The sequence below is a fragment of the Dermochelys coriacea genome, chromosome 6 (assembly GCF_009764565.3).
Source record: "Dermochelys coriacea isolate rDerCor1 chromosome 6, rDerCor1.pri.v4, whole genome shotgun sequence".
Classification (NCBI taxonomy): Eukaryota; Metazoa; Chordata; order Testudines; family Dermochelyidae; genus Dermochelys; species Dermochelys coriacea.
The window spans coordinates 35,893,882-35,912,450 of record NC_050073.1 but is presented as its reverse complement, the minus strand read 5'-3'; the positions used below and the strand labels follow the sequence as shown (position 1 = coordinate 35,912,450).

Genomic DNA, 18,569 nt, shown 5'->3' with positions numbered 1-18,569 from the left:
AAAAGGAAAATGACTTTTGGAATGATAAATTCATCCTGAATTCGAAGCACACCAATCGGTGCAACAGAGATGATAGTTTTGTAAAGTTTCACCCTACACTCTAAAAGGAGCACCACTCTTTTGTCAAACTTCATGTGATGGGATTATTAATGAAGTCACTTCAACAATGGGAAGTGAGTGAGAAGATATAATTACCTCTCTAAATCATCTGTTCAACTATTACTGGAAAACAGGAAAAAAACCACCCACATAATCTAGTTAAAAGTAGGGCTGTCAAGCAATTAAAAAATTGTGATTAATCACACAATTAAAAAAATATTCACGATTAATCACGCAATTAATCGCATTGTTAAGTAACAGAATACCATTTATTTGAGTATTTTGGGAGGTTTACTACATTTTCAAATATGATTTAAACTACAACACAGAATACAAAGTGTACAGTCCTCATTTTATATTTATTTTTGATTAAATGGTTGCACTATAAAAAATAATAGTATTTTTCAATTCACCTAATACAAGTACTGTAGTGAAATCTCTATAATGAAATCTCTATCATGAACTTACAAATATAGAATTGTGTCCAAAAAACCTGCATTCAAAAATAAAATGTAAAACTTTAGTGCCTACAAGTCCACTCAGTCCTGCTTCAGCCAATCACTCAGACAAACAAGTTTGGTTACAATTTGCAGGAAGATAATGCTGCCTAATTCTTGTTTACAATTCACCTGAAAGTGAGAAAAGGCATTCACATGGCACTGTTGTAGCCAGCATTGCAAGATATTTACATTCCAGCTGCCCTCAAGATTCATATGTCCCTTCATGCTTCAACCACCATTACAAAGGACATGCGTCCATGCTGATGATGGGTTCTGTTCAATAACAATCCAAAGCAGAGCGGACCGACGCATGTTCATTTTCATCATCTGAGTCAGATGCTACCAGCAGAAGGTTCATTTTTTTGGGGGGGAGTTCGGGTTCTATAGTTTCCGCATCTAAGTGTTGCTTTTTTAAAGACTTTTGAAAGCATGCTCCACACCTTGTCCCTCTCAGATTTTGGACGGCATCTCGGATTCTTAAACCTTGGGTCGAGTGCTGTAGCTATTTTTAGAAATCTCACATTGATACCTTCTTTGTGTTTTATCAAATCTGCTGTGAAAGTGTTCTTAAAATGAACATGTGCTGGGTCATCATCCGAGACTGCTATAACATGAAATATATCTCAGAATGTAGGTAAACAGAACAGGAGACATACAAATCTCCCCCAAGGAGTTCAGTCACAAATTGAATTGATGCATTTTTTTTTTTTTAAACAAGCATCATCAGCATGGAAGCATGTCCTCTGGAATGGTGGCCAAGGCATGAAGGGGCATACGAATGTTTAGCATATCTGGCACGTAAATACCTTGCAATGCCAGCTACAAAAGTGCCATGTGAATGCCTGTTCTCACTTTCAGGTGACATTGTAATTAAGAAGCAGGCAGCAGTATCTCCTGTAAATGTAAGCAAACTTGTTTCTCTTAGCAATTGGCTGAACAAGTAGGACTGAGTGGACTTGTAGGCTCTAAAGTTTTACATTGCTTTGTTTTTGAATGCAATTATGTAACAAACAAACAAGTCTACATTTGTAATTTACACTTTCACAATAAAAAGATTGCACTACAGTACTTGTATGAGGTGAATTGAAAATTATTTCTTTTGTCATTTTTACAGTGAAAGTATTTGTAATAAATATAAAGTGAGCTCTGTGCACTTTGTATTCTGGGTTTAATAGTAATCAATATATTTGAAAATGTAGAAACATCCAAAAATATTTAATACATTTCAATTGGTATTCTATTGTTTAACTGAGATTAATCATGGTTTTTTTTTTTTTTAGTTAATCACATGAGTTAACTGTGATTAATTGACAGCCCTAGTTAAAAGTTTGAGATCTGCACTGCCTGGTTAAACACAATGTCTCTAAACTTTGTAAAGCCAAATTTTAAAATTGATTAAAAAATTTTACAGATTACTCCTTCAAAATAAAACAATTTAGGGTAGTATAACCTTGCTTAAAATACTTTACAGGTTATTTTGGACTAAGTAGCAGCTTGTGTAATTTTACAGTTTGTTTAAAGGAACAACACTTATTTGGACTACAAAATATGAAGACACTAGTTACTAGTGCTAATTTTTGAATTAGTCACTAGATATTTCAATTGATAGCTGTTCATCTTTCCTTTATAATTTGTCAGTTTACAAAACACTAAGCTATTCTCATTATTTAAATGTTTGCATAAAGTTGTAGACAATGTAATCAAACTACTTCAAAATTAAACTTTTTACAGTAAGAAATGGGTGGGAAAAATTCCTCTAAAAGAAGACTTTTTCAAAGTTGATTCTTTCATGCCCCAAGCCTTCCGTACCTTCATTCCTATCCCCCTCTGATCTTCTGTTTAGGGATACTCATTTAAACATAGATATTATGGGAAACATTTTTAAATATAAACTGATACACTAAGGCGGGGGAAGGGGGCCCTCATGTATTTAGAACTATCATCACATTTTCAATTTTACCTGCTTTGCTCTTTAGAAGTACAATTATTATTAGAGGGTGAGAGAGACAATTTTTATTGGAGAGCATTTTTGAAATGGGGTTTGGAGGAGTAGGGGAAATAAAATGCATTGTTGATATTCAATATTATAAGTGCATCTGAGTTTGTCTTTTGGAACAGGCATGTGTGGGGTGGGGGGTGATATTTTAAAAATGAACAGAGTGAGGGTTTGTTATTAAGAGCTATCAACTCAAGTCCTTATTTCTTACTTTAAATTGTATTTGTTGATACTGTGCTTTTACTTCCGTTTTCACAGAACAGATCTAAGATGACAATGATGCATCACTTCTGTACCCTTTGCCTTTAATTTCTCTTTGTTTCCTTTCAGTTGTAAGGCTTTAAACCAACCCAACTTCAAAACCCTTCACCCATCCCTGGAGAGTGATTTATAAAATTGTATTGCTACGCTGTATGGAATACTGGTTGGAGCAATTTCTCTCAGTTCAGGGCAAGTACACCTGTATTCCCTTTCTGTGATCCCTCAAGGGCACCTGTTCTAGGCTCCTCAGCCATCACTTCTCTTCTGAGACAAACATGTCTTTACCCTTCTCACTGGTGTTTTTTCAAGCTGCATAGTTCCCTGCTTACACTCTAATATTCCCAGCAAGCCAGACTGCTTAAACAGGCCACCATCTGAGTTTTGCTTTCTCTTTGAAAGCTAGAACACGTAATTGACAGCAGTCACAAATTACCACACAGCTCTTTATATAAGCACACACACTTAAACTGAAATTACAGAGAAAACATTAAGAATAAAAACCTACACACATACTAATAAGCTTATCAGAGGTCACCCATTAATCGTATGGGTGCCTTAGTAGGTTAAGTTCTTCCAAATTTTCCCTAAAGATTGGGGGGTCCCCCTCCATTGGATAGAAAGGTGCTGTATGTTTGCTGGATCAGAAAGAAGGCTTGAGTCAGTTTAATCTCAGACTATCCAAAAGTCCTTTCTTTGTCTGTTAGTCTCTAGAGAATCTGGTTTGATTTAATATATGTGAGCCTCCCCAGGAGGGTATATTTCTCTGAGGTGGTTACAAACTGGCTGATTTGCCTTAATCACCACCCACCGTTTTTAGTTCCTGGATGAACTTCCTTCCCACCTGGAATAACACAATCATACATAAACCATTCATTTTAAACAATGGATCCCAAAGATACTGCATGATGTTACAATCTCTGTCACACCTCCCCCCATAAAAAAGTTACATACAATCCTGGCACACAATAATACATAAACTTCATACTATAAAGGTATTTTAAGGCCATTGCAGGATATTGCCATATCCGTCACACAAATGGCTGGATATCAGCATTTCTAAGTTCTGTTTCCAATTCTGTCAAATGAATAATGTTGGACAAATCCCTTGATTGCTCTTTAGTTGGATAAAGTGAGGATATCTACCTTTTCATAATGCATTTTGAAATCTAATGAAAGATTCTAAAAAAAGTGAATAATTTTACACTTAATGGGCATAGTGAAGGAGCAAAACTGTAAGTACTGTGTGAAAAGTGAGTCAGAGAAATACCCCCTAACTCATGAGGGGCTTGAGGAGTTAGATCCTGCTCCCATTAGTCAATGAAAAATTGACTTCAATCAAAATTTAGTGGGTACTTTGAATATGCCTACAACCATGCTGCTGTCAAAATTGTTTAAGGAAGATTGCATGTTTTAATAACTAACTGTGCATGTAAAATTAACTAGAGTTTGTTTTAATGGGATAGCTCTTTCCTGAAACAAAGCCCAGTCCTAGTTAGTGCAGCATAGAAGAATTTTACCTGTGGTTAGATTAGTACCACCAGTCTTGGGGGATGGGGGGGAAAAGAAGGAACACTTGTAAGCAAATAATGAAACCACTAGATTATTGTGATCAATAGTTCTTTTAAAACCTTGATTATCAACCTTTTTTCATATTGTGACCCCCACATTACAAAAGAAAAGTTTCGGTGCCTCTCCATCTAGCCATAAAAAAAGGGATGGGTGAGTTGTGAGCCTGATGTTGAGAACCTATGCTTTAAAACATATTCTGCCTCATTTGTATTCATGTCTGTAACAGATTTATCAGCTATAAATTTTCATAGCAAGAAAAGTTAATAAATGGATTTTCTTCAGAACCTGCACACATTCCCCAAATGTACTGGCTGTTCTATCTGTAATTTTAAAGTAACTCCTGACTGCTTTGTAATACGTATAATAAACCTGTTTCCAAAACAGTGTTACTCTAGCATGTTTTTATTGCCTAATCTTACTAGAGCACTTCACTCTGCCCTCAAACCCTCTATCATAACAGGAAACTATACAGCATATTTGACACTGAGTGCTTGCTTTCCCCCCTCCCCATAATGCTGAAGATGCACCAGTCTCCATATTAACATGAAAAGTAATTTCTCAAAGTAAATGCCTTCAAAACCCAACCACAGCAGAAGGGAGAAATACTTAATCACCCTGCAACAGAAACTTTAAGCACAACTTAAAACAAATACAGATAAAAGATCTAAGGGCCAAAAATTGCTGTTAAATTATAAGGTTCTAGTGTGTTAACTACCTAATCTCTTCACTCAAGGGATTATCCAGTGACTGCCTAACACAACAGCTCTCAGTCGGGGGTGATCTGCAGAAAGCTGGTAGGTCACAGGTTGCAAGTTCCGTTTCCTTAGTCAAGAAGTTTATACAGATATCCAGGTTTTTCATCACAAACGATCCTTGTTGCCTCCAGTACGGGTCAGTTATTGCACCAACAAAGGGAACACAGGGAATAGCAAGATGGGCTGCAAGCCAACACCAGGAGCTATCAGAGATGGGAGCCAAAAGGAGCAGAGAAATGTCTACAGATGAGAACTAGGTAGCACGCTGCACATTTGAGAAAAACAAACAAAGCAGTTGAGGTAAGACGTAGAGGAAAAAGAAAAGGATGTCCAGAAGCAAAAGGAAGTAGAAGATAAGCCAGGACACTGCTAGCATTTGGGGAGTAGGGGGTGTAGACAGGCTGAGGGCTTGGCTACACTTGCGAGTTACAGAGCATTAAAGGAGCCCTGGGCGCATTAGCTCACTACCCGTCCACACTGGCAAGGCACATAGAGCGCTCTGACTCCATGGCTAGAGTGCTCCTGGTACTCCACCTCAGCAAGTGGAATAACATTTTGTGCACCCCCGCTGGAGTGCCACGGCACTAGAGTGGATGCCCTGGTCTGTTAGTGCGCTCTGATCGGCCTCTGGAAGTGTCCCACAATGCCTGTTCTAGCCACTCTGGTCATCACTTTGAACTCTACTGCCCTGCCCTCAGGTGACCAACTGTCAGACCCGCCCTTTAAAGTCTCTGGGAATTTTGAAAATCCCCTTCCTGTTTGCTCAGCCAGGCATGGAGTGCTCTCAGCGAATCTTTCCAGGTGACCACGCCTCCACGTGCCAGGCGATCCCCAGTATGGAGCAATGCCAAGCTGCTGGACCTCATCAGTGTTTGGGGGGAGGAAGCTGTCCAGTCCCAGCTGCACTCCAGCCATAGGAATTCTGATACCTATGGACAGATATCAAGGGACATGTTGGAAAGGGGCCATGACCGAGATGCACTGCACTGCACTGCAGGATTAAAGTAAAGGAGCTGTGGAATGCCTACCACAAAGTCTGTGAGGCAAACAGCCACTCCGGTGCTGCCCCTGTGACCTGCCGTTTCTACAAAGAGCTGGACGTGATACTTGGGGGTGACCCCCACCTCCACTCAGAGGACCACCAGGGACACTTCGGAGCCCAGTGCAACCAGACAGGAGGAGGAGGAGGAGCAGCAGCAAAGCGGGAGCAAGGATGCTGAGGCAGAGGAAGACCCCCCGGAATCCCTAGATGCATGCAGCCAGGAGGAAGGAAGCCAGTTGCGGTGGCCAGTGCTTGGGGAAGGACAAACACCAGAGAAGGTTCCCAGTAAGCAGCTTTTATTTTGGGAAGGAAGTTATTTGGTGCGGGCTCTTGGGGTGATGAGGGTTAGGGCTGCATGCATGCCTAGATGCGGAATAGGGCATTGATGTGCTCTCTCACATCGTGGCAATTGACCTCAGTGATCTCTTCAAAGGTCTCATCCAGAACTTTGGCAATGTGCTTGCGTAGGTTTCTCGGGAGAGCCACTGTGTTCCTTGTCTCAGTAAGGCTAACTTGTCCGTACCACTGTGCCGTGAGGGGCAGGGGGAACATTGCTGCACACAGGCAAGCTGCATATGGGCCAGGGCGGAATCTGCATTGCAGTAGAAGACCTTCCCTTGCTTCCCAGGTCACCCTCAGCAGCGAGTTATCTTCCAGGACAAACTCCTGTGGAAAATGTGGGGACAGCGTTCAGTATGGGGCCCCCTGCCGCTGTTGGCTCTCCCCAAGGCACAGAAACCCAGAGAACAGTACAGCCATGAAACAATCAGTCATGCTTGACCCTGTGCTTACTCACCATTTTGGGGCTCCCGTGGGTTATGTGCGCTCGCTTTGAGACGGGCAAATTATGCAATTGTGTAGACTGTGCTTGCCCTTAAGTAGGGGGAATCATTGCTCTGTCTGGTGTGAACAGTGCTGCCTTTGTTAAGTGTTACATTTTGCCTTTACAGATGCAACCTTGAGAACTCAGCCGTTCATGTTAACACCAGTCGAAAGACTCCATAGAATTAGGAAGAGGCTACGTAGAAGCGAGGAAGACATGTTGCATGAAGTAATGCAGCATTCAAGTAATGAAAACTGAAAAGTGCAGGAGTGGCAGGACAGCGAAAGGAGGACCCGTTAGCAGAATGAGGAGTGCCGTCACAAAAGCACGGTGCTCCGGCAGCAAAGCACAGATTGGCTGATAAGCATAATGGAGCACCAAGCGGACTCGATCCAGACACTTGTAGCCATGCAGGTGGAGCACCACCCTGCCCGACCTCCTCTGCAGCCCTTGTCCCAAAACTCTTTCCCTTGTGCCCCCATGTCACCTCCAACCCACTTTCCCCAACAGCCGGGTTCTTACCACTACCAGCTGCCTCCAAAACCTGTAGCTTCACCACCCAGCCCTGAAAACTAGGACCCTTACCCACTGCACTCAACCCCCATTACCATGCAGTATAGCCATCCTGAAATGCAGCACGCATTGCACAGTACTCCAGACAGGAAGGCTGAGTATGATAACGGGACATATGCAAATCTGTGATTGTACTGTTCCCCATCCCATCCCCTTGCCCTTTCTGTTTCCCAAGCAGTTGTGTTTCTTTTCAATAAATGGATTTTTTTTGGCTTTGAAAACATTCTTTATTATTTATTTTAGACTTGAAATCAGACGAAGGTTTTTAACCATCAGAGGAGTGAAGTTTTGGAATAACCTTCCAAGGGAAGCAGTGGGGGCAAAAAATCTATCTGGTTTTAAGATTCTACTCGATAAGTTTATGGAGGAGATGGTATGATGGGATAATGGGATTTTGGTAAGTAATTGATCTTTAAATATTCAGGGTAAATAGGCCAAATCCCCTGAGATGGGATATTAGATGGATGGGATCTGATTTACTATAGAAAACTCTTTCCTGGGTATCTGGCTGGTGAATCTTGCCCATGTGCTCAGGGTTTGGCTGATTGCCATGTTTGGGGTCGGGAGGGAGTTTTCCTCCAGGGCAGATTGGAGAGGCCTTGGAGGTTTTTTTGCCTTCCTTTGTAGCATGGGGCATGGTTGACTGGAGGGAGGCTTCTCTGCTCCCTCGAAGTTTTGAACCATGATTTGAGGACTTCAATAGCTCAGACATGGGTGAGGTTTTTCATAGGAGTGGGTGGGTGACATTCTGTGGCCTGCGCTGTGCAGGAGGTCGGACTAGATGATCAGAGTGGTCCCTTCTGACCTTAGTATCTATGAATCTATTGCATAAAGTAAAAGATACCTTAGCTCAGGAAAGAAACAGGCACTGCAAGTCAGCGTAGCAAACAAAGATTCCTACTAACACTGGAACCATTGCACTTCACTCCCGTGCAGGGCGCCAGACATTACTGGTGTCTTTCAGCCTCAAATTCTCCCCCAATGCATCCCTAATCCTTGCAGCCCGGTGCTGGGTCCCTCTAATAGCTCTGCTCTCTGGATGTTCAGATTCAGCCTCCAGGTGTTGAACCTCCGAGTTCCATGCCTGAGTGAATCTTTCACCCTTCCCTTCACAAATGGATATAACCATGAGGATGCTGTCATCAGCCAGGTCCAGCTTCCCATACAGAGTGCCAGCAGCGCTTTAAATGGCCAAAAGCACGCTCCACAGTCATTCTGCACCAGCTCAGCCTGTTGCTGAACCCCTCCTTGCTGCTGTCAAGGCTCCCTGTGTAGGGTTTCGTGAGCCAAGGCATTAAAGGTGTGACAAAGTTCCTCCTCTACCTTGGTGGCTCAAATCTGCTGTTCACTCAGCTAACCTCATCACTGGCCAGCATGGGGAAAAGGAAGGAGAACAATCCCCACAATCTCTGCTGATCCACCTAGTGGGTCAGGGGGACAGGCCAGGGACCTTCCCCTCTGGTGGGACCCACAGTCCAAGTCAACTCTTCCTGTAACCAATAGGGAGTTGGGGAGGAACCCGGGCCCGCCCTCTACTCTGAGTTCCAGCCCATGGCCCTGTGGATCACAGCTGTCTATGGTGTTTTGTGTAACACCTGTGTGACAACTATAACTCCCTGGGCTACTTCCCCATGGCCTCCTCCCAACACCTTCTGTAACCTCACCACAGGACCTTCCGCCTGATGCCAGATAGTGTTTGTACTCCTCAGTCCTCCAGCAGCATGCCCTTTCACTCTCAGCTCCTTGTATGGCCCTCATTAACTGGAGTGAGAGCCTTTTTAAACCAGGTGTCCTGATTAGCCTTAATTCTAGCAGCTTCCCAATTGGCTACAGATATCCTAATTAGCCTGCCTGTCTAAATTAGTTCTAGAAAGTTTGAGTGTTCTGGAATAGTCCCTGTTGTTTTACCCAGGGGAAAGGGACCTGCTTAACCTGGAACTGATGTATCTACCTTCGACCACTCTTTTGTAGCCATCTGGCTGGACCCTGTCACAAAAGGTAAGAGGGGTCTCCAAGAATCACAATGGGCATTTCGACTTCCTCTACGGTGATCTTTCTGGTCTGGGAAAAAAGTCCCAGCTTGCAGCTTCCTGAACAGGCCAGTGTTCTGAAAGATGCACGCGTCATGCACCTTTTTGGGCCAGCCTGTGTTAAAGTCAATGAAACACCCATGGTGATCCACAAGCACCTGGAGAACCATAGAGAAATACCCCTTCCGATTAATGTACTCTGAGGCTAGGTGGGCTGGTGCTAGAATTAGAATGTGTGTGCCATCTATCGCCCCTCCGCAGTTAGAGAAACCCATTTGTGCAAAGCCATCCACAATGTCATGCACGTTACCCAGAGTCATGGTTCTTCTGAGCAGGATGTGATGAATGGCCCTGCAAACTTGCATCAACACGATTCCAAAGGTCGACTTTCCCACTCCAAACTGGTTAGCGACCGATTGGTAGCTGCCTGGAGTTGCCAGCTTCCAGATTTCAATAGCCACCCGCTTCTCCACTGTCAGGGCAGCTCTCAATCTCGTGTCCTTGCGCCGGAGGGTGGGGATGAGCTCCTCACACAGTCCCATGAAAGTGGCTTTTCTCATCCGAAAGTTCTGCAGCCACTGCTCGTCATCCCAGACTTGCATGACGATGTGATCCCACCACTCAGTGCTTGTTTCCCTAGCCCAAAAGCGGTGTTCCACGGGGATGAGCATGTCCGTGAATGCCACAAGCAAACTCATGTCATACGTGTTACTCAAGTCGATATCGACAGAATCCTCACTGTCACTTTGGATCATAAGGAATAACTCGACTGCCAAACGTGACATGCTGGCGAGACTCGGGCTCCATTCCTGCAGACCGAAAGGGAAGACAGAGAGCGCAGTACAAAAAACATTGAAAGATGGCGCCAAATGTGGTCGGAAGCACAGGGATTGCTGGGATTCGAACCAGTGCATCATGGGGCATTGGGACAGGACCCAGAATGCCCCGCACTCCCTGCCCCGTTCTCACAAGCCACAGTGCCAGAATGGAAAGAGGTGCTCTGTGGGATAGCTGCCCGTAATGCACTGCTCCCTTTGCCGCTGCAAGTGCCCCAAATGTGGCCACACCAGTGCACTTGTTCCTGTCAGTGTGGACAGACCGCAGAGCTTTCCCTACTGCGCTCTCCGAAGGTGGGTTTAACTCAAAGTGCTCTACATCTGCAAGTGTAGCCATGCCCTGAGAAACAGAGCAGATCAGGAGGAAATTTAACAAAGATGGATGAGAAAATGTATTTCCTTCCTGACACAAGCATACCATGAGAAAAAAGTTTCAACACATTAAAATATATTTTCTTCATATTAATTTCCATGTAGATATTTTCTGTATTAGGGACTTCTTTGATATAGTTATGAATGGGATGGAAAAGTAGAGGGAACAAGGTCCATGCTATGAAAAGCTCAGCACCACAGTTGCTCGGCCTCCCCTTAGCAATGTATTTTTCACCACTCTAAGGGAGACTAAATTTAAAAAAAAAAAGTCTATGCCTATTCCAGGTAACGTGTTTAATTCAGCTTTGCTTCAGCTATTCATAGCCCTGCTTTCTAACCTGAGGGTTACCATTAGAACCATGCAAAATCCACTTTGTATGTAATTTGTCAATTCTTTGCATTTTGGTCCCCACACAACCTTTAATAATCAGTGTTTCAACTTCAAACAAATCAGAAAACAAAGTGAAACCCTGCAGAATCTGATACATTTTCTTTGGTTTTGGGTTACAACTATAAGAAACCTTAGTGTTCTGCATGGTTTTGAATAAAACCATAAATTCCTTCAGAATAAACCCACTCCCTTCTCCTGTTTTCTGAAGGACTGTGAAGATGTGGGCATCAATTTGGCTTTATAACTAGAAAAGTTTAATATGCTATATTCGAAAGGTTTTGCCCAGCTGTTGTTTTTAAAGTCCTAGATCTGCTAGAGACATTACACAGTAATATACTGACCTGTCCTCTGCACATGATGATGAACAAAGGAATTAAAACAATAATATACTCTGTTTATGATACTCAGATTTGTTACTGGCATAAACAGGTTCATCTTCATTTATTTGAAATTAATTTATCAATACATGTTAAAGATTCTACAGACAAATTCTAGAACTAGAAACCCAAGTACAGAGCTAGAAACCCAAGTGCAGAATTTGTGGGAAATGAGATTGCATTAATGTAATTAGTAACAGAATTCTGCTTGCAGAAAAAACCCAGTTCAATTTTGAAATCGCAGGCACTGTGTTCAGGGCCAGTGTGGAAAAAAATATGAATAGTAAAGGGAGTGGGTATGATTTGGAATCACAGAGACAAACACAGAACCCTACAGTGCCCTATTTGCAGTCTATTTGACACAAAGTAACGTAAGTACCAAAGCCTTCACTATTGTCTACATTTAATAACAAAAATCCTATCCTAAGTTTGGACACTACTACAATTTAGAACGCCCCTAATTGGCATGGAGTAAAAGCCTAAAGAAAAGTTAGCCAGAACTCAGATTAACATCGTCCATGCAATTCATAACTTCTGTGCCAGTTCATTACAAATCCAATTTTAGTTCAAACTGTAAATACAGTTTTATGGCCTTCACTATCTTCAATAGAATTGGTCTGAACATTTTGACAAAAAGTGAAAAGTCAACATGAGACTAACTTCCATCTGGGAATGACAGTTCTTATAATGTATCAACAGTGGACCCAATCCTGTTCCCACTGAAGTGAACTGGAGTTTGACTATTAATCTCAGTTAAAGTAGGCCCAAGAAATTTAGATCAAAACATAGCATAGGCATTCTGAAACATTTTCATTGTGTGGACACTTTTATAGAGAGGATGTCTTTATGTACTACCCACCCTCTCCCTCTTTTCCTGATGGTTGTGCACATGCTCTGTTACTTTGCTCCCTTTTCTTCCTCTCTCCTTCCTTACTGCTTGGTCAGAACCACCTATTGCACAATAGTGGATCCAGTTGCACCACTGGACACATCTTTTCACATAGTGGATCCAGTTCTACTGCTGACTTTGGTCCCTGAAAGCAGCTTGACCTAGAAGAGGCAGCTAAAGTAGTTTTTTCCTTATATTCAGCTACTTTTATAAGCTTCCAGGCTCTTCTTTATGGGGCCCCGTGATTACCATAGAAGAAGCTGAAACAAGGAGGAGGAGTCAGCACCATGTGACCAGCCTGCTGTCTGCAGTCTACAACTTGGAAACTCTAGAAAACAAATCCTAATTTTATAGATAACAAAGATGTTTAAAAAGATCAGGAAAAATATTTTCTTCTGGATATCAGTCTGTTTCAATGACAGTTTAAAAATGGCATCATAGAAGCATAAGGTCCCAAATTCTTAGAACAATATCTCTCAACTGAGACTACTAAACATAACTTGGTAATAAAAAGCCTTACTAGCAGATCTAGTTTAAAAGCCCTAAAGGTCTATAAATCTTACTTTTAAATGGAGATTTGTTACATTTCTAGTATTTGGCTATTATACAAACCGTAACAGCTGATAAGTTTTACAAAATATTTTCCTTGTTAAACAATGAGCTACCTGCTTTTGGAGAAATGACATATTTCAGCAACTGTGCATAACCCTTTGCTGTGAGGACCACAACTGCTAACCTGGGAGGATTCGCAAGGCCCTAACTAATTTGTTTAATCAGCTAAATATGTGTAAATGCACATATGTTTTACAAAATACACAGAAAGACAAAAATCTGCTCCTTGGAAGAAAGACTCCAGGTGTCAGGTTCTTATTCATGGATTGCTAAGCAAAGGTAGATGCCTCCATGCAGCCCAGATAAGGCGCTTAAATCCAAGAGAGGAGCAGGGCTTAGCTCATACCCCTCTCATCCGCATCTCCCATTGGCTATTTTAGGAGGCACCACACCTAGAGTGCAGGCTTTTGAGGATCACATTCTTAGGCACTTCTTTCTCCCTATTCATTGTGCCTGGAGCCTAGACTTTTTGGATTGCAGTTTTGTTCCTGTGATTTTTCTAGGCACCCAAAAATTAGGTGCTGTGATGCTCAGCATTACAATACCTACATCCCTTCATTAATCTCAATCTAAGTCTCTACTCTGTGAGGATATCATACTCTGGCATTTACACACTTAAAGGAAGCCTTCACAAATAGCAGCCCTCACAGAAGTGGATATCTGCCAATCAATGGTCATTAGTAAAGCTGCAATAAGTTTCTTTCACTAAACTTGGATCAGAAGATTGTAAGACAACGAGTCCTAGCTCAGGTTAGGCCTCAGCTTTTTGGAAGTTCAACTGAACATAGGTCTGTAAATAATTTGAATATTTTTGTCATCTTGAAAGTCTCTGAATTATTCCAAGGGGAGTAGTGGGGGCACAAAACCTAATTGGCTTCAAAACTGAGTTTGATAAGTTTATGGAGGGGATGGTATGATGAGACTGCCTACAATAGCAGGTAGCCAATCTCCAACAGCCGATGACGGGACACCAGATGGGGAGGGCTTGGAGTTACTACAAAGAATTATTTTCCAGGTGTCTGGTGGGTCTTGCCCACATGATCAAGGTCTAATTGATCACCATATTTAGGGTTGGGAAGGAATTTCCCCAGGCTCAGATTGGCAGAAACTCTGTGGGGGTTTCACCTTCCTCTGAAGCCTGGGTCACTTGGAAATTAAAGCTAGTGTAAATGGTGGTTTTTCTGTAACTTTAAGTTATGTTTTGAGGACTTCAGTGACTCAGCCAGAGGTTATGGGTCTATTATGGAGTGGGTGGATGAGGTTCTGTAGCTTGCAATGTCCAGTGGGTTAGACTAGATAATTATGATGGTCCCTTCTGACCTTAAAGTCTACGAGTCTCGACATTTTTGATCCATTCAGCATAAGGCCAAGAGTTCACAGTTCTGAAGTTTTTGTTCACAAGTAGAAAAGGTTATTCCAGTAGAGCTAACCATTAAAACTCTTGCATTTCTTTGTAAAGCTCTTCTGATCCCCTAGCAGCTGCAAAGTTATGTATTACTAATACCAGAATATAATCAGAATATAATATTTTCTCTTTTGTTGAAAGTTAAGCTGTGGCTTCATGCTTGGATATAGTGATAAATATTGCAGTTAGTATGTAAACTTTCTTGACCAACTGCAGCTGAAGACTCTGGATCAGCTTGCCCTAACCAGCACATGCATCCATCTCTCCCCTCCTAATCCCACAATCCACTCTTGTCAATACTCATGTGATAAATTTACTGAAGAGGACGACCATGGATTGTGCTCCACAGACCCAGTCTGTCCTTTCCATATGCAACTTCTATGATTTCTAACCCTATTGAATAAATACAATAACCAGATAATTTTGTGAAAATGGTAAGTAGTAATACAGTTCAGCAATAAAAAGATTAATAATTGGTGTTCTTACCTGGAAAAGAATTCTGGACATTCACTGTATTCAAGGTGTGAAGTATAGTTCTATAAGAATCAGAATATTATTGTTTTCAGTATATCCACAACATTTTCCAAGTGTTTGGTTTTATTTGTTTCTCTACCATTATTCAGAGCTATGGTTTCAAGCTCCCTCTCTGCAGACTCAGAAAGGCAGCACTGCACAGGTTCATATTTGTAAGGGCTAGAAACTTTGGGCTGGATAGTTACCTCCACTTTCAAAAGCAGAGGGGACCCATTTCCAGGGTTATGGGGCCATGGAAGGGGAGAGAGCTTTCTTCATATATTCCATACATCCGAGTATCTGTGGCACAATCTCTTCAAACCTGATGGGGCATCCCTGAGAAAGACAATGCCGAGCCAATAATACAACCTCAGGTAGTGTGGACCCCTACACAGTGATCCACAACCATCAAGAAAAGGAGTACTTGTGGCACCTTAGAGACTAACTAATTTATTAGAGCATAAGCTTTCGTGAGCTACAGCTCACTTCATCGGATGCATTTGGTGGAAAATACAGAGGGGAGATTGATATACACACACAGAGAACATGAAACAACGGGTTTTATCATACACACTGTAAGGAGAAAGAAAAGGAGTACTTGTGGCACTTTAGAGACTAACAAATTTATTAGAGCATAAGCTTTCGTGAGCTACAGCTCACTTCATCGGATGCATTTGGATGAAGTGAGCTGTAGCTCACGAAAGCTTATGCTCTAACAAATTTGTTAGTCTCTAAGGTGCCACAAGTACTCCTTTTCTTTTTGCGAATACAGACTAACATGGCTGCTACTCTGAAAACTGTAAGGAGAGTGATCACTTAAGATAAGCCATCACCAGCAGTGGGGGGGGGGGGGGGGGGGAAAGGAGGAAAACCTTTCATGGTGACAAGCAAGATAGGCTATTTCCAGCAGTTAACAAGAATATCTGAGGAACAGTGGGGGGTGGGGTGGGGGGGAGAAATAACATGGGGAAATAGTTTTACTTTGTGTAATGACTCATCCATTCCCAGTCTCTATTCAAGTCTAAATTAATTGTATCCAGTTTGCAAATTAATTCCAATTCAGCAGTCTCTCGTTGGAGTCTGTTTTTGAAGCTTTTTTGTTGAAGGATAGCCACTCTTAGGTCTGTAATCGAGTGACCAGAGAGATTGAAGTGTTCACCAACTGGTTTTTGAATGTTATAATTCTTGACGTCTGATTTGTGTCCATTCATTCTTTTACGTAGAGACTGTCCAGTTTGACCAATGTACATGGCAGAGGGGCATTGCTGACACATGACGGCATATATCACATTGGTAGATGCGCAGGTGAACGAGCCTCTAATAGTGTGGCTGATGTGATTAGGCCCTATGACGGTGTCCACTGAATAGATATGTGGACAGAGTTGGCAACGGGCTTTGTTGCAAGGATAGGTTCCTGGGTTGGTGGTTCTGTTGTGTGGTGTGTGGTTGCTGGTGAGTATTTGCTTCAGACTGGGGGGCTGTCTGTAAGCAAGGACTGGCCTGTCTCCCAAGATCTGTGAGAGTGATGGGTCGTCCTTCAGGATAGGTTGTAGATCCTTGATGATGCGTTGGAGAGGTTTTAGTTGGGGGCTGAAGGTGATGGCTAGTGGTGTTCTGTTGTTTTCTTTGTTGGGCCTGTCCTGTAGTAGGTGACTTCTGGGTACTCTTCTGGCTCTGTCAATCTGTTTCTTCACTTCAGCAGGTGGGTATTGTAGTTGTAGGAATGCATGATAGAGATCTTGTAGGTGTTTGTCTCTGTCTGAGGGGTTGGAGCAAATGCTTTTATATCGTAGAGCTTGGCTGTAGACAATGGATCGTGTGGTATGATCTGGATGAAAGCTAGAGGCATGTAGGTAGGAATAGCGGTCAGTAGGTTTCCGATATAGAGTGGTGTTTATGTGACCATCGCTTATTAGCACCGTAGTGTCCAGGAAGTGGATCTCTTGTGTGGACTGATCCAGGCTGAGGTTGATGGTGGGATGGAAATTGTTGAAATCATGGTGGAATTCCTCAAGGGCTTCTTTTCCATGGGTCCAGATGATGAAGATGTCATCAATGTAGCGCAAGTAGAGTAGGGGCATTAGGAGACGAGAGCTGAGGAAGCATTGTTCTAAGTCAGCCAGAAAAATGTTGGCATACTGTGGGGCCACACGGGTACCCATCGCAGTGCCGCTGATTTGAAGGTATACATTGTCCCCAAATGTGAAATAGTTATGGGTGAGGACAAAGTCACAAAGTTCAGCCACCAGGTTAGCCGTGACATTATCGGGGATACTGTTCCTTACGGCTTGTAGTCCATCTTTGTGTGGAATGTTGGCGTAGAGAGCTTCTACATCCATAGTGGCTAGGATGGTGTTTTTAGGAAGATCACCAATGGATTGTAGTTTCCTCAAGAAGTCAGTGGTGTCTCGAAGATAGCTGGGAGTGCTGGTAACGTAGGGCCTGAGGAGGGAGTCTACATAGCCAGACAATCCTGCTGTCAGGGTGCCAATGCCTGAGATGATGGGGCATCCAGGATTTCCAGGTTTATGGATCTTGGGTAGCAGATAGAATACCCCAGGTCAGGGTTCTAGGGGTGTGTCTGTGCAGATTTGTTCTTGTGCTTTTTCAGGGAGTCTCTTGAGCAAATGCTGTAGTTTCTTTTGGTAACTCTCAGTGGGATCAGAGGGTAATGGCTTGTAGAATGGCTATCCTTCAACAAAAAAGCTTCAAAAACAGACTCCAATGAGAGACTGCGGAATTGGAATTAATTTGCAAACTGGATACAATTAACTTAGGCTTGAATAGAGACTGGGAATGGATGAGTCATTACACAAAGTAAAACTATTTCCCCATGTTATTTCTCCCCCCCACCGTTCCTCAGATATTCTTGTTAACTGCTGGAAATAGCCTACCTTGCTTGTCACCATGAAAGGTTTTCCTCCTTTCCCCCCCCCCCCCCCGCTGCTGGTGATGGCTTATCTTAAGTGATCATGTGGGCTGTAGCTCACGAAAGCTTATGCTCTAATAAATTTGTTAGTCTCTAAGGTGCCACAAGTACTCCTTTTCTTTCTCCTTACAGCGTGTATGGTAAAACCCATTGTTTCATGTTCTCTGTGCGTGTATATCAATCTCCCCTCTGTATTTTCCACCAAATGCATCCGATGAAGTGAGCCGTAGCTCACGAAAGCTTATGCTCTAATAAATTTGTTAGTCTCTAAGGTGCCACAAGTACTCCTTTTCTTTTTGCAAATACAGACTAACGCGGCTGCTACTCTGAAACCACAACCCTCAGTGTCTAAGGGCAGCATTCCAGGGCAGCCCCAATAGAGTACAGAGGGATAAAAGGCCTCCATAATGATGTAGTTGCCTCCAATAGTGATCCCACAATCTGCAGGTTTAGAGAACTGAACCCAACCAATTCCGTGGGAGAGTAAATTCTGTCTTTTCCCCAATAGGACAATTCTTAGGAAAATCAGAGTCAGCAGTCCCTGTTTCCTTTCCCCATACAAGGTTTTCCCCCTGGAAAAGACATTCTGAACAGTAA

The 18,569-nt window shown here is 42.6% G+C and overlaps 1 protein-coding gene across 7 annotated transcripts in view; it reads right to left on the bottom strand.

The window, feature by feature from the left end:
• The window catches only part of LOC119856604, an 83,884-nt gene that overhangs the window by 59,426 nt on the left and 5,889 nt on the right, over positions 1-18,569 (bottom strand). For 2 of the 7 annotated variants that reach the window (XM_038404276.2, XM_038404275.2), the window contains exon 2: positions 15,017-15,066. The gene's annotated coding sequence lies outside the window, so the exon portion shown is untranslated. The other 5 variants (XR_005293363.2, XR_006281843.1, XR_006281842.1 and 2 more) reach the window with 5 other exon arrangements.